Source organism: Tachyglossus aculeatus, chromosome 19, assembly GCF_015852505.1.
Source record: "Tachyglossus aculeatus isolate mTacAcu1 chromosome 19, mTacAcu1.pri, whole genome shotgun sequence".
NCBI lineage: Eukaryota > Metazoa > Chordata > Mammalia > Monotremata > Tachyglossidae > Tachyglossus > Tachyglossus aculeatus.
In genome coordinates, this window is record NC_052084.1 from 9177677 (window position 1) to 9189311 (window position 11635).

Here is an 11635-nt window from a genome sequence, read left to right on the forward strand (position 1 = left end):
AACTTTCCACAGCCCTCTCTCCTCTCCAGAAATTAGCAGTGCCTCTGAACAGCCGACAACATTTTAAAAAGATACATCTGGAGAGCTGTAAGCACGACAAAACATCTGTTTTTGTTGTTGCACAAAAATAAACAGAACCAGGCTCAAGTCACGGTGGGAAAAAAGGGAAAAATTCCTGATCTAGTCAGCTCACTGTTTACTACACGGCCTTATTTGAGAAAAATCCATGGAGTTGTCCAATGCTGAGGCCACACGGTGAGCAATGACTTCAGATTCCTCCTGAAATCTTGATAAATAGGAAAAGGCTAATGATTTACCATCACAGTATTTCCTCCCAATGCCTTTTTGGCTGGAATGATAAGCTCTGTTCCTCCTGCTTTTGAATCAGTAAACTCAAACCTCATCAGATAATAAAATGGAGTCATTGGTTCCATGCAGGAATTTGACAAAGGGAACATGCTCTCCTAGCCATTATCTATCCTGGCCACTTCTTGGCTAAGTACAGATGGAGTACGTATTAGTCTTCCACGACAGTGAAGCACACAATGACTCCTTGGCCTTCATGGTGATGAATGGGAGAGAGTCAGAGCTGGTCAGCTTCTCCTCCTCTCCCACTCCTACTCTGTGTGTACTTTCCACTGCATTGAATGACTAAGATCTGCTGAGTTGGGGAGTGCCAGTAATAACAATTATGATATTTGCTAAACGCTTACTATGTGCCAAGCACTGGGGTAAATAAAAGATAATCAGGTCAGACAAATTGTCCTTGTCCCATATGGGGCTCACAGTCCAAAGGGGAGAAAGAACAAGTATCCTATCCTCACTTTACAGATGAAAGTGAGGCAAAGAGAAGTGAAGTGACTTCCCTAAGGTCCTCCAGCAGACAGGTGAAGGAACCAGGATTAGAACCCAGGGCTCTTGACTTCTAGGCTCATGCTCATTCCACTAGGCCATGGATTTAGTCTCAACGGTAGATCAAGGGCTTCATTGAAACTGATGATGGAGAGGGGCCACACTGAAAGCCTGTGAGCCCACTGTTGGGTAGGGACTGTCTCTATATGTTGCCAATTTGTACTTCCCAAGTGCTTAGTACAGTGCTCTGCACATAGTAAGCGCTCAATAAATATGATTGATGATGATGATGATGATGAAAGAGTGAACCCATTCAAACCAACAATATGTGGCACTGCCTAGCTAGCCTGTGTGGCAGCTTTCTTGACAAGAACCTCGATGACCCTCCCAGGAACCCCCCAGGGACACTGAAAACTGGCAATGTATGCCTACACCTCTGGGGATCCCTTTTTTGGTTTTAATCTCCCCTCCAAATCAGGAGCCTCCCAGCTCCTACTTTGATTCTGAAGAGATGGCAGCCAATGGAATTTCACCACCAAAGTCAATAAAAAGGAACTCTGCTTAGAAAATCTTTTATGCTTTTCAGTTCTCCTGTACTTCTATTATTAAACTGAAAGTAAGCACAAACAATGCAGAAAATGGGATTCAATTTCACCGTTAGACAACCTATGAGCTGCTTTATTTATGTGTGTATATGTTATATAGATATGTGTATATCTATGTAAAATGATGGAACAAAAGCTGCTATGCAAGATTTAACCATAAGAGAGCCACTTTCCTTTCTTTAAAAAAACAGCTACATAACCACAGAGTTCCTGTTTACTGTATTTTTTAAGGATAAAGTTTTCTGTGGTAAAAGACACCTAAGACCATTAGGCACGCACCCTACAGATCTGAAGAAAGTCTATTTACCAGAGTTTCCAGGAAAAATATTGACAGGGCAGTAAAAATACTTTCCTTGATTACTCAGACTTGTATTTTAAACCTTAAATTACAGGAACTCTTCTCTTTTAGCTATTTATTTTTAGCTTTATTTTTTTTCCACTTTTTTTGCTTACCTTTCAAAACATGGCCTATTTACCCTTTTTCTGAAAATCTTGAAAGATCTAGATCCCTCAGTTCATTTGTTCAAACTATTCAAGAACGTATCAGTCACGATGGGGTAATAGCTTAGAGAAAAAGAGGAATTAATCCCACAGCTGGAAATGATTTAGAGAAGTCAAGTCCATTGTCCCGTTTTCAGACAGGGATGCCTTTAAAATGTCTTGACTCACCCAACAGAAGCGCCCAAAAGAAAGTTCTGAAAAAGTAATGCACTTCAAAACTGGTGGTATCCTACCATATCCATAACCTCACAAATAGAATATCCTAAATGTCTTTCTGTGCCTGAAATTGGCGTGCCATGCATACTGAGCTGCAAGCGGCAAGTAGAATGGCCTCAGTCCCTGACCTGTAGTAGTTAGCAACTAGGAATAGGAAGTGTTAAAGCCCCAAAGTATGATGATGGACATATATCAGTGGAGGAAAATATCTTCCCGCTCACTTGGACAGAGATAGCAAGTTTCAGGGAGGAAATTGGATGGTAGCTTTTTTTAAGCACTTGCTATACGTCAAACACTGTTCTAAGTGCTAGGGTAGGTATAAGATAGAGAGGACAGCGTTCCTGTTCCCTAGTGGTCTCACAGTTTGCAGGAGAACAGGTGTTTTATTCCCATTTTACAGACAAGGAAACCGAGGCCCAGAGACATTAACTGACTTGCCCAAGGTCACACAGCAGGCAAGTGGGCGGAGTTGGGACTAGAACCCATGTCTCCTAATAGTCCTGTTCTCTTTTCACTAGGCCATACTGCCTCCTATTTAAGGAGGGACAGTATAAATTTAAAAGGTGATGGTTCTAGGGTGATCAAATATTTCAATATATAGATCTGTATATTTTGGAAGTATCATCTGGTTTAGCAGTACAGGGTTGGAGCTCGGAGGGACACGAGGTCAGCTTACCTCACTCCAGACTCCTCATTAGTTTTATATCTCCACCTGTGCCCACCTCCATTCCCCTACACTAAGTAACAATAATAACTGTGGTATTTGTTAAACACTTTCTGAGTGCAAAGCACCATACTAAGTGCCAGGGTGTATATAAGCAAATTGGGTTGGACACACTGAGGAAGCTGACATGGCAGCTTGGCTCTCTGACTGAAAATGACACGGATCCCCCCCGAAGCTTAATTTTTAAATTTTAATGGCTTTTTTTCCTCGAATTCTTTAGCTCTGTAAACTGTGCACACAGGCCACCATTATACCAAATAGTATTGCTCAATCATAATATGGCACAAATAAATCCTGCCCGTACTATATATGCAAATTTAGTAGGTCAACCAGATGTTTCCTTTATAAGTCGAGTGGACCATAAACGTTTTTAAAGACCCAGGATTTTCCCTGCTCCACTCCAGAATGCTCTTGACATCATGAAGAATGATGTACTGATGTCACAGTCCAGCAGTTCTCCGGCAAGGGTTGTGTAGGTGGAGGGGGACTCTGGGAAGTAGCGTAAAAAATCTCTCTCCTTCTACAATGTCCAGTATTGTAGGGGCTTTCTCGAATGGAGACTCTTGCCAGGGATCATAATGAGATCATCTTGCTCTTTAGATCACGGAACTTACAGTTGAAAAGCCCAGTTAAAAATAACTGGCTCATACCGTGAGCCCTGACATTATATATATATATTTTAACAGGAGAATAAGATAATTGGACTGTCTCAGATGTTGGTCTTCTCTGGCTAACTTGTGACTGATGGCCAACAAAAAGACAATCTTTACAGAGAAGCAGCGTGGAATAGTGAATAGAGCACAGGCCTGGAGTCAGAAGGTTATGGGTTCTAATCTTGGCTCTGCCACTTGTCTACTGTGTGACCTTGGGCAAGCCACTTCACTTCTCTGTGCCTGTTACCTCATCTGTAATATGGGAAATGAGACTGTGAGCCCCAGGTGGGACAGGAAGTGCGTCCAATCCACTATACTTGTGTCCACCTCAGTGCTTAGTACAGTGCCTTGCACATAGCGCTTAACAAATACCACAATTATTATTATTATTGTTATTAGAAAGGGTCACTGGTCATGTCAGCCACACTACATTCCCACAAAAATTACATCTGTCTGTATGTCTGTGATGTTATAATGGTTTTTGATTCCTTCACAATGATGTCATATTGGTAGATACAATGATATGCTCTTTTTATACTCATGCTTTTAAAAATATTTCATTTGGTCTGTCCCGATGCAGTCAGTAAATGTGTCTTGTAGGTTTCCCTAGAGTTTCTCACCAAAATGAGACAGCCTTTTGCAACTATTGGAGGCCTGGCTAGTTCTCTCGTCCATAATCTTATAGATCCCAGGAGAAACTATAGAGATCCTACCTGAGCTGTCGACACTTGGGAGGGGTTCTGTGAAGTTGAGAACAGGCAACAGCCCCCTTGCCCAGTGATGAGTAGGTCTCTGCTCAAGAGGTCTCTGGTCACGTCCACCCCCATGCAGCTCCAGGACTACTACTTGGCTCCTCAAATCCTAGATCTCCATGATTCCAGCTTTCTGGGTCTTAGCCAGGATCCTATCGGGGTTAACAGTTCCCAGGGCTCTTCCCCAAGTGCCAGGGGTCTGGGACGGGATCCGGACCTTTGCCAACAGGCACCGGGATAAGTGTTGCCATGTCCTGGCTCCAATCAAACTCCGCTTCTCGGGATTGGCTCAAGAGTCACAGAGAGTTCTCTTACTGCTAACACTTCGTTCATTTTCCAAAGTAGAGCGTGTTACACTCATTAGTCTTCTCCAAGTGATGGAGACCAGTCCATTCTTTCTACCAAGTGACTGAATATCAAGCTGTTAATGATGCAGGCATCTTGATTTTTTCCGTGACTTCTTCCTTTGGCTAGTTTCAGAGTTTCTTTTTTTCCCTTCCCCTCCAAACAAGGTCCTAGAATTGCTGGCATCCTGGCCTGACCTGAAGGTGAGGAGAGGATGACTACTCAAAAATATTGCTTCTGGATACTGTTTCTAGGGGTTCTGGACAGATTTTTACTGGGGGCAGGGCAAGGCAACTTTAAAACACCACTCCTAGCCCCCAGACTTTCCTTCCCCTTATCGTTTTTTATGGTATATTCATTCATTCATTCAATCGTATTTATTGAGCGCCTACTATGTGCAGAGCACTGTACTAAGCGCTTGGGAAGTACAAGTTGACAACATATAGAGATGGTCCCTACCCAACAGCGGGCTCACAGTCTAGAAGGGGGAGACAGACAACAAAACAGAGCATATTAACAAAATAAAATAAATAGAATAGTAAATATGTACAAGTAAAATAAATAGAGTAATAAATATGCACAAACATATATACAGGTGCTGTGGGAAGGGGAAGGAGGTAGGGTGGGGGGGATGGGGAGGAGGAGGAGGGGGCTCAGTGTGGGAAGGTATATGTTAAGCACTTACTATGTGCCATGCACTGTACTAAGAACTGGGGTACACACAAGTTCATCAGGTTGGGCGTAGTCCCTCTCCCACAGAGGTTCACAGTCTTAGTCCCATTTTGCAGATGCAGTAACTAAGACCCAGAAAAGCAAAGTGACTTGTCCAAGGTCACACAGCAGACAAGTGGCAGAGCCAGGATTAGAATCAGGTCTTTCTGACTCCCGGGCCCGTGCTCTATCCATTAGGCCACCAGTGTACTCTACTGGACTTTTCTCATTGTGGTTGATAGCAAATTGATTTCTTCCATATCAACAAGTGCAACTGATCTACTGAAACAATTTGGTTGGTGAAGAGTGACACTATCAGGACATATGTAGGAAAAGAAATGACATGTTAGCACCTATTTTGCAGTGACCAGGATTGAGGATGGAGCTATCCATGGTTGAAATTTTTAAAAATGATGCAGAAATGGCATGTGCGGATGCAGCTATCCAGGAACCAACTATTCCTCAGCATGTGGAAGACTGAAGAAATGCCTCTGAACACCAAAATTTGAAGATGTCACCATAATCGGCGATTTTGAGATTTACAGGTGAGAGCTGATTTTGGGGGTTATCAAGGTATTGAAACCTCCCTCCCCTCCCACCCCCAACCTTCAAGACAATGAGCTTGTCAGATGTTGTCATGCTGCGTTGAGTTTTTCCAGAATGCTCTCTCTCCTCACTTGTTCTTGCCACAGTTGGGTCATGGACATCGACGGGGGAAAAACACTGAATTGAGGTGATGTCCATTGGTCAGTCACTAAGGCCTTTCAGTAAATCCAGGATGGCTGTGACAAGTGACTGTCTGATAGCCAAGCTGACATTTGAAATCCATCACTCAGAAGGAAGATTCCTTCAAGAAAATGTAGCTGGCACTTTTCCCTATAAACTGGTTTTCTTGAGGAAGTCTGGTTTTGCTCAATGTGGTGTTGATGACTTTGTATCTTCAGCTCATTAGCAGCTGGTGGTATTTGGAATGGATATAGCTCATCCTCATGGTGTTTCACAGTACCCTGTTGTTTCATGTGCCGTGGTACATCTCTCTGTGCGTGATGCTAACATGGGGCTTCTTTAACAGTTGGACAGTTAGCTTGGACTCACCACCAGGCTTAGTGGAAAGAGCATGGGCCTGAAAGTCAGGAGATCTGGGTTCAAATCACAGCTCTTCCACTTCCCTATTCTGAGCCCTAGGATAAGTCACTTGAATTCTCTGTCTCAGCTTCTTCATCTGTAAAATAGGGATATAATACCTGTTCTCCCTCCCCCTTAGACTGAGTCCCATGTGGGACATAACTTGGGTTCAATAGGATTATCTCTCATCAATTCCAAGCAACAAATTCCACGGTCATAAGAACAGTAACTCTCAGAAGAGCAGTCATTTGGGAAAAGGTGGGTTCCAGATCTGAATGCTGGTGAGCAATACCTCCATTTGACACCTGCCTATTTCAAAGCCTAAGTAAGAATTGAATTATCTTTTAGAAGAATCTGTCTGCCTTTCTGATTGGCAAGGCTTTTTAGAGTCTGGAATCCCCTTCTTAGGGGTACTTTCAAGTGATCCTTAGATGCTCACTTGGATGAGATGGTGAACTATGCCCCTGTCCAACACCAAGCCAGGGAAGACTCCACCAGATATAAACAGAAACCATTTATCCAAGTGCCAAAGAAAGGGGAAGAAATCCAGGGAAGAAGAAGGGACATAAAGGAGATAATTGGGGAACATTTCAACTCTCTCTGTCTGTGTCTCTCTCTCTCTGTCTCCCCAATCCTTTATGAGTTTACCACTCTGGTCCTGTTTTGTTTATCTGCAGGAATACTAGAGGGACACTGTCTCCCATCCCTCCCAAGATGACACATTCCAGGGCAAATCCAGAGTCCTGCTGGCTACTAAGTTGTAAATAGGTTTCAGAGAAAATATTTGACTGGAATCAAATGTAAGTTGTGGCCAGAATGAGCCTGAGTACTTAAATGAAGCCAGTTTTTAGCAGAGGGTGTTTAACACACTTGGCCTCTTAGCCACTCTGGCTGCCTCAGCTCTCCTGGATTGCCCTTGTCCCAAATCACAACCCTGCCCTGAATGCCTTAGTTCTGCCCTGGCCTTTCAAAGTCACCTTTCCTCTGATTCCACAATGTCTAGTGCAGTGGGTTGGTGATTTTTCTGGCCATCCTGACTTTGTCTAAACCTTAAACCCCAATTCCATGGCTCCACAATTTGTTATTTCCCAATGATAATAATAATAATAATAATAATAATAATAATAATAATGGCATTTATTAAGTGCTTACTATGTGCAAAGCACTGTACTAAGTGCTGGGGAGGTTGCAAGGTGATCAGGTTGTCCCATGGTGGAGCTCACAGTCTAAATCACCATTTTACAGATGAGGTAGCTGAGGCACAGAGAAGTTAAGTGACTTTCCCAAAGTCACACAGCTGACAATTGGCAGAGCCGGGATTTGAACCCATTACCTCTGACTCCCAAGCCCGGGCTCTTTCCACTGAACCACGCTGTGAATTTGGGGAGAGGCCCTTATTTAACCAATTTATATAATTTATAGTATATAATAATTAGGTAGAGTACATTTATTCACAAATAACATTCACATTACTTATCTCATTTGTGCCCTCACAACAACTCTGAGGTAAAAAGGAAGGCTGGCGTCCTCTCCAGTTTTCAGATGAGGTTAAGTGCCTTGTCTAGGGTCACCCAGAGAGGTGGTGGCAGAGGGTGGACTCAAGCCTTCCAGACCGTTAATATTCCAAGCCATCAGACACTTAACCAATCGTAGAGCAGCAACACTAGTAAAACAGACTTGGATCTCTGTGTTTATGCATCAAATGTGACATAGCTGTTTGTCTACTGACTTCATCTGAGAGTGTATTGTATTGTCATGCAAAGTAAATGCACTGAACTGAACCTTACGTTCCTATTGTCTCTGCTTACCTGCCATCTTCTCTGTTCCTTTACATCTGTTTAGTAAATACTGTCTTCCACCCTCCATCACTATGTTCTCTGTCATGACGTTTTTGTCATTCATGTTGCAGAGAAAAGACTTTTTATGGAATTAAAATCAGCTTTGCTTTGGAGAACTCTGCCCTTGAGAAATGATTTTTTCTTGAAGGGGAATCATTCATTCATTCATTCAATCGTATTTATTGAGCGCTTACTGTGTGCAGAGCACTGTACTAAGCACTTGGGAAGTACAAGTCAGCAACATATAGAGATGGTCCCTAACCAACAACGGGCTCACGGTCTAGAAGGGGGAGACAGACAACAAAACAAACCATGTGGACAGGTGTCAAGTAGTCAGGACAAATACAACTGAAGCTAGATGCACATCATTAACAAAATAGAATAGTAAATATGTACAAGTAAAATAAATAGAGTAATAAATCTGTACAAACATCTGTACAGGTGCTGTCGGGAGGGGAAGGAGGTAGGGCGGGGGGATGGGGAGGGGATCACTGGCGGTTTCAAGAGTGGGGAACCATGGACTGAACTTTTTTTAAAAAGTGATCTGTTTATCCCCCCTCGTGGTTTTGCTGATGATGGAGTCTTTGATCGCAAACAAGAGTTGGTCGTCCAACCAGGCCCAGTGATGTCAAAACTGAGAATATGAGCGAAAGTAAGTGATGTTGTGCTATTGGTTGCACACTCACTCATCCCTGCAAAGACGTGTTCCCGATGGGGTAGTACGTGTAGAGAGCGAGTAGGTTAAAAATACTACTGCTGAGATGGTCGTTGCATGTTCCCCAGGCTGCCGAGGGGCAGGTAGGTGGGTTTTACCGTTTGGCACAGAGACCGTCATAGAGGGGCTGTCGGGGGACTTGGGAGAGTGAGTATAATGGAAGCCACGAGACACTTTCCCTGCCCTCAAGGAGCTTAAAGGAGACCAGCCTGGTCCATTATAGAAAGAAGGGGAGGGCTAGAGTGGGCAGTCCCGCCATTTTGGCTAAATGGGCACAACTGAAGCAAGCCAGGCACTAGTGGAAAAGGAAAGCTTTCCTGGGGAGGAAAGCTGTCCTATTCCTCAAGAAGGGTGTGTGTAGAGGAGGAAAGGGCGAATGAAGTGAAGAGAATGGATATCAATCTTGTTGAAAACTGCAGCCATAGAAATTAACAATGTGCAGTTATGTATAGCATAGCAGTAGGAGGACAGGGAAGTCCTTAGATTTGACTCAACCTTGGTTCAAACTCCTGTAGCCTTCCCGGGGGTTCTAAAAGTTTGCAAGGCAGGCTGGGATCCCTCAGTATTTCCCAGGAAGAGACTGACTCCCCTGTTCATTGGATGGTCCCTGGACAATGAGGTAAAAATAAAATGGATGAATTTGAATTCTTGGTGGCCAATGAGGACTTTAAGAAGAAAAGAGAGCAAATGGCAAACTGTCCTATCTATAAATGCTGAAGAGAGTGCCAAACTAGGCTCCCAGGAAGGGGTTTGGCATTTTATGTGAGGGTCAACATAAAGAGTAAGTACATAAAAATCTTCCTGGGTAAAGCAGTCTCATAGATTTCCTTTTGGCAGAAATTCTTTTTTTATCATTAGCACACTATTTTGCTACATTCTTATTATTTTGCTACCAACTGTAGAGTTGCTATTTTATCTGCTTTTCTCCCCAGTCAGATTTTAAGATCTTTGAAGAGCTGCTATTGTACCTCCTCAAGCATCTAGAAGGCACACACAACAGACGTTTAATAAATGATGATTTGATGATTGTTGCCTCTAGACATTAGCATTTTGTCTTCCCAAACCTTCCTAGCCTCTCTTTGTTACATAAATGCCAGCTTCAGTAGAGGGCAAGCTTTATTTTGGGTCTATGCCTCTGTCCACAGACAAAGAGGCAGGCTGGCTAATATTGATCTGACGGTAATCAAAGTGACCATTCAGTGAATATGTTATCAATCCTACTTGGACTTTTGCTTCTCAGTGAGGTAGGATGTTCATAAGGCAATATCATGAGAAACTAGGACAATGAAGTTATAGAGTGCTATTGTTTTAAGGAAATTAGGTCTTGCACATGTGTAGCAATTCTTGATTGCTTAAGAAGCCCCTGGTGACTTTTTTGGCAAGTGCCTCAGTTTACATGTGTGTGGCTAGGTTCCAGGCCCCATACTAAGTTCTAGGATTGCTTAACTACTCACTTACCTGCTTTTCCTTCCAAGCCATTAGACAGAAAATTGAAACCACGGAGGAGAAAAGAAAACGGAGACTTTTCTTGAGGACAAAATTAATCTCTTCGACATAAAGTCACTCTGAGGCTGGAAAGATAAGTGGCAGCAGAATAAAGGATCATTCTATCCCTACTTAAAAAATAAAACCCTCACCCCAAACTTCAACTGAAATTGTTTGAAACCTAAATGAGTTTGGAATGTCCTCAGAGAAGGAAAGTGTCTTCTGCAATCTAATGTCATTCTAAATAACTATCTTACTGGGCCTGAAAGCAGGAGAACAAAAATATTGGAATACTGGGATGGAGGGGGTTTTTTTTCCTCCTAGGATCTGATCTGCTTCAGGATGGGCTAGGAGTCTTGTGATCAACCTTGGGCTTGGAGAAGCTCTGGCTGAGGTTTTGACATCTAAGAGGTTTGGGCAGTTTGAACCAAGGATGTAACTCATAATGGTGGCTTGGACTTGTATATTGTGCTTGTATTCTGTTAGATTAAAAACTCCTCAAGAGAGTCCTGAGTGCTGCTGACTGACTGACTGACGTCTAGCTGAATAACTGGTTTGGAAATACACAAATGGTTTAATCTTTGAAGAGCTCTCCTCTCCTCCACTCCCCTCCCACCTGCCACAAACAAGAACAACAACAATGATGCCTCAACTTTTTAAAGCACGTTTTATTTCCCCCAACATGTTTCTGTATCAGGGATTTTATTTTTCATCAAAACAACCCGGGGAGGCTAAGCACAGCTATTATCACCCTATTTTACAGATAATTGAGGCCCAGGGAAGTATTGTGACTTACCCCAAATTGCCCAACAAGCCAGACAAGTGCTCTTTCCAGTATGCCACATTGCCTCTCTGTTTAATTTATCAACTTTCGATTGTAAAAGAGGCTATTTTAGACCGGACTTTTCTTTCAAAGGCAGCTGGTCAGTAGGTGAGGACTACTCTTTCCTGGAACAAAGGAATCTCTTTGGAATCAGGAAGACTACTGTCAGAAGAGGCAAGAAGCTGGTGCCAGGCTTTCAGGCAAAATTCTTCTCAGGGCTGTCCTGTGAAATGGTTATCGGCGGCTTGATCTGCAAGTACGCATTGGCCCCTTAAGTCCCTTCCACTGGC

The 11635-nt window shown here is 43.1% G+C and overlaps 1 long non-coding RNA gene across 1 annotated transcript; it reads left to right on the forward strand.

The window, feature by feature from the left end:
• Positions 1–3426: 3426 nt before the first annotated feature.
• LOC119941006 lies at positions 3427–10063 on the forward strand. The gene is made up of 3 exons (XR_005455073.1): positions 3427–3717; positions 5724–5904; positions 9974–10063. It is a non-coding gene; the product is annotated as an uncharacterized LOC119941006 (long non-coding RNA).
• The last annotated feature ends 1572 nt before the right edge of the window (positions 10064–11635 follow it).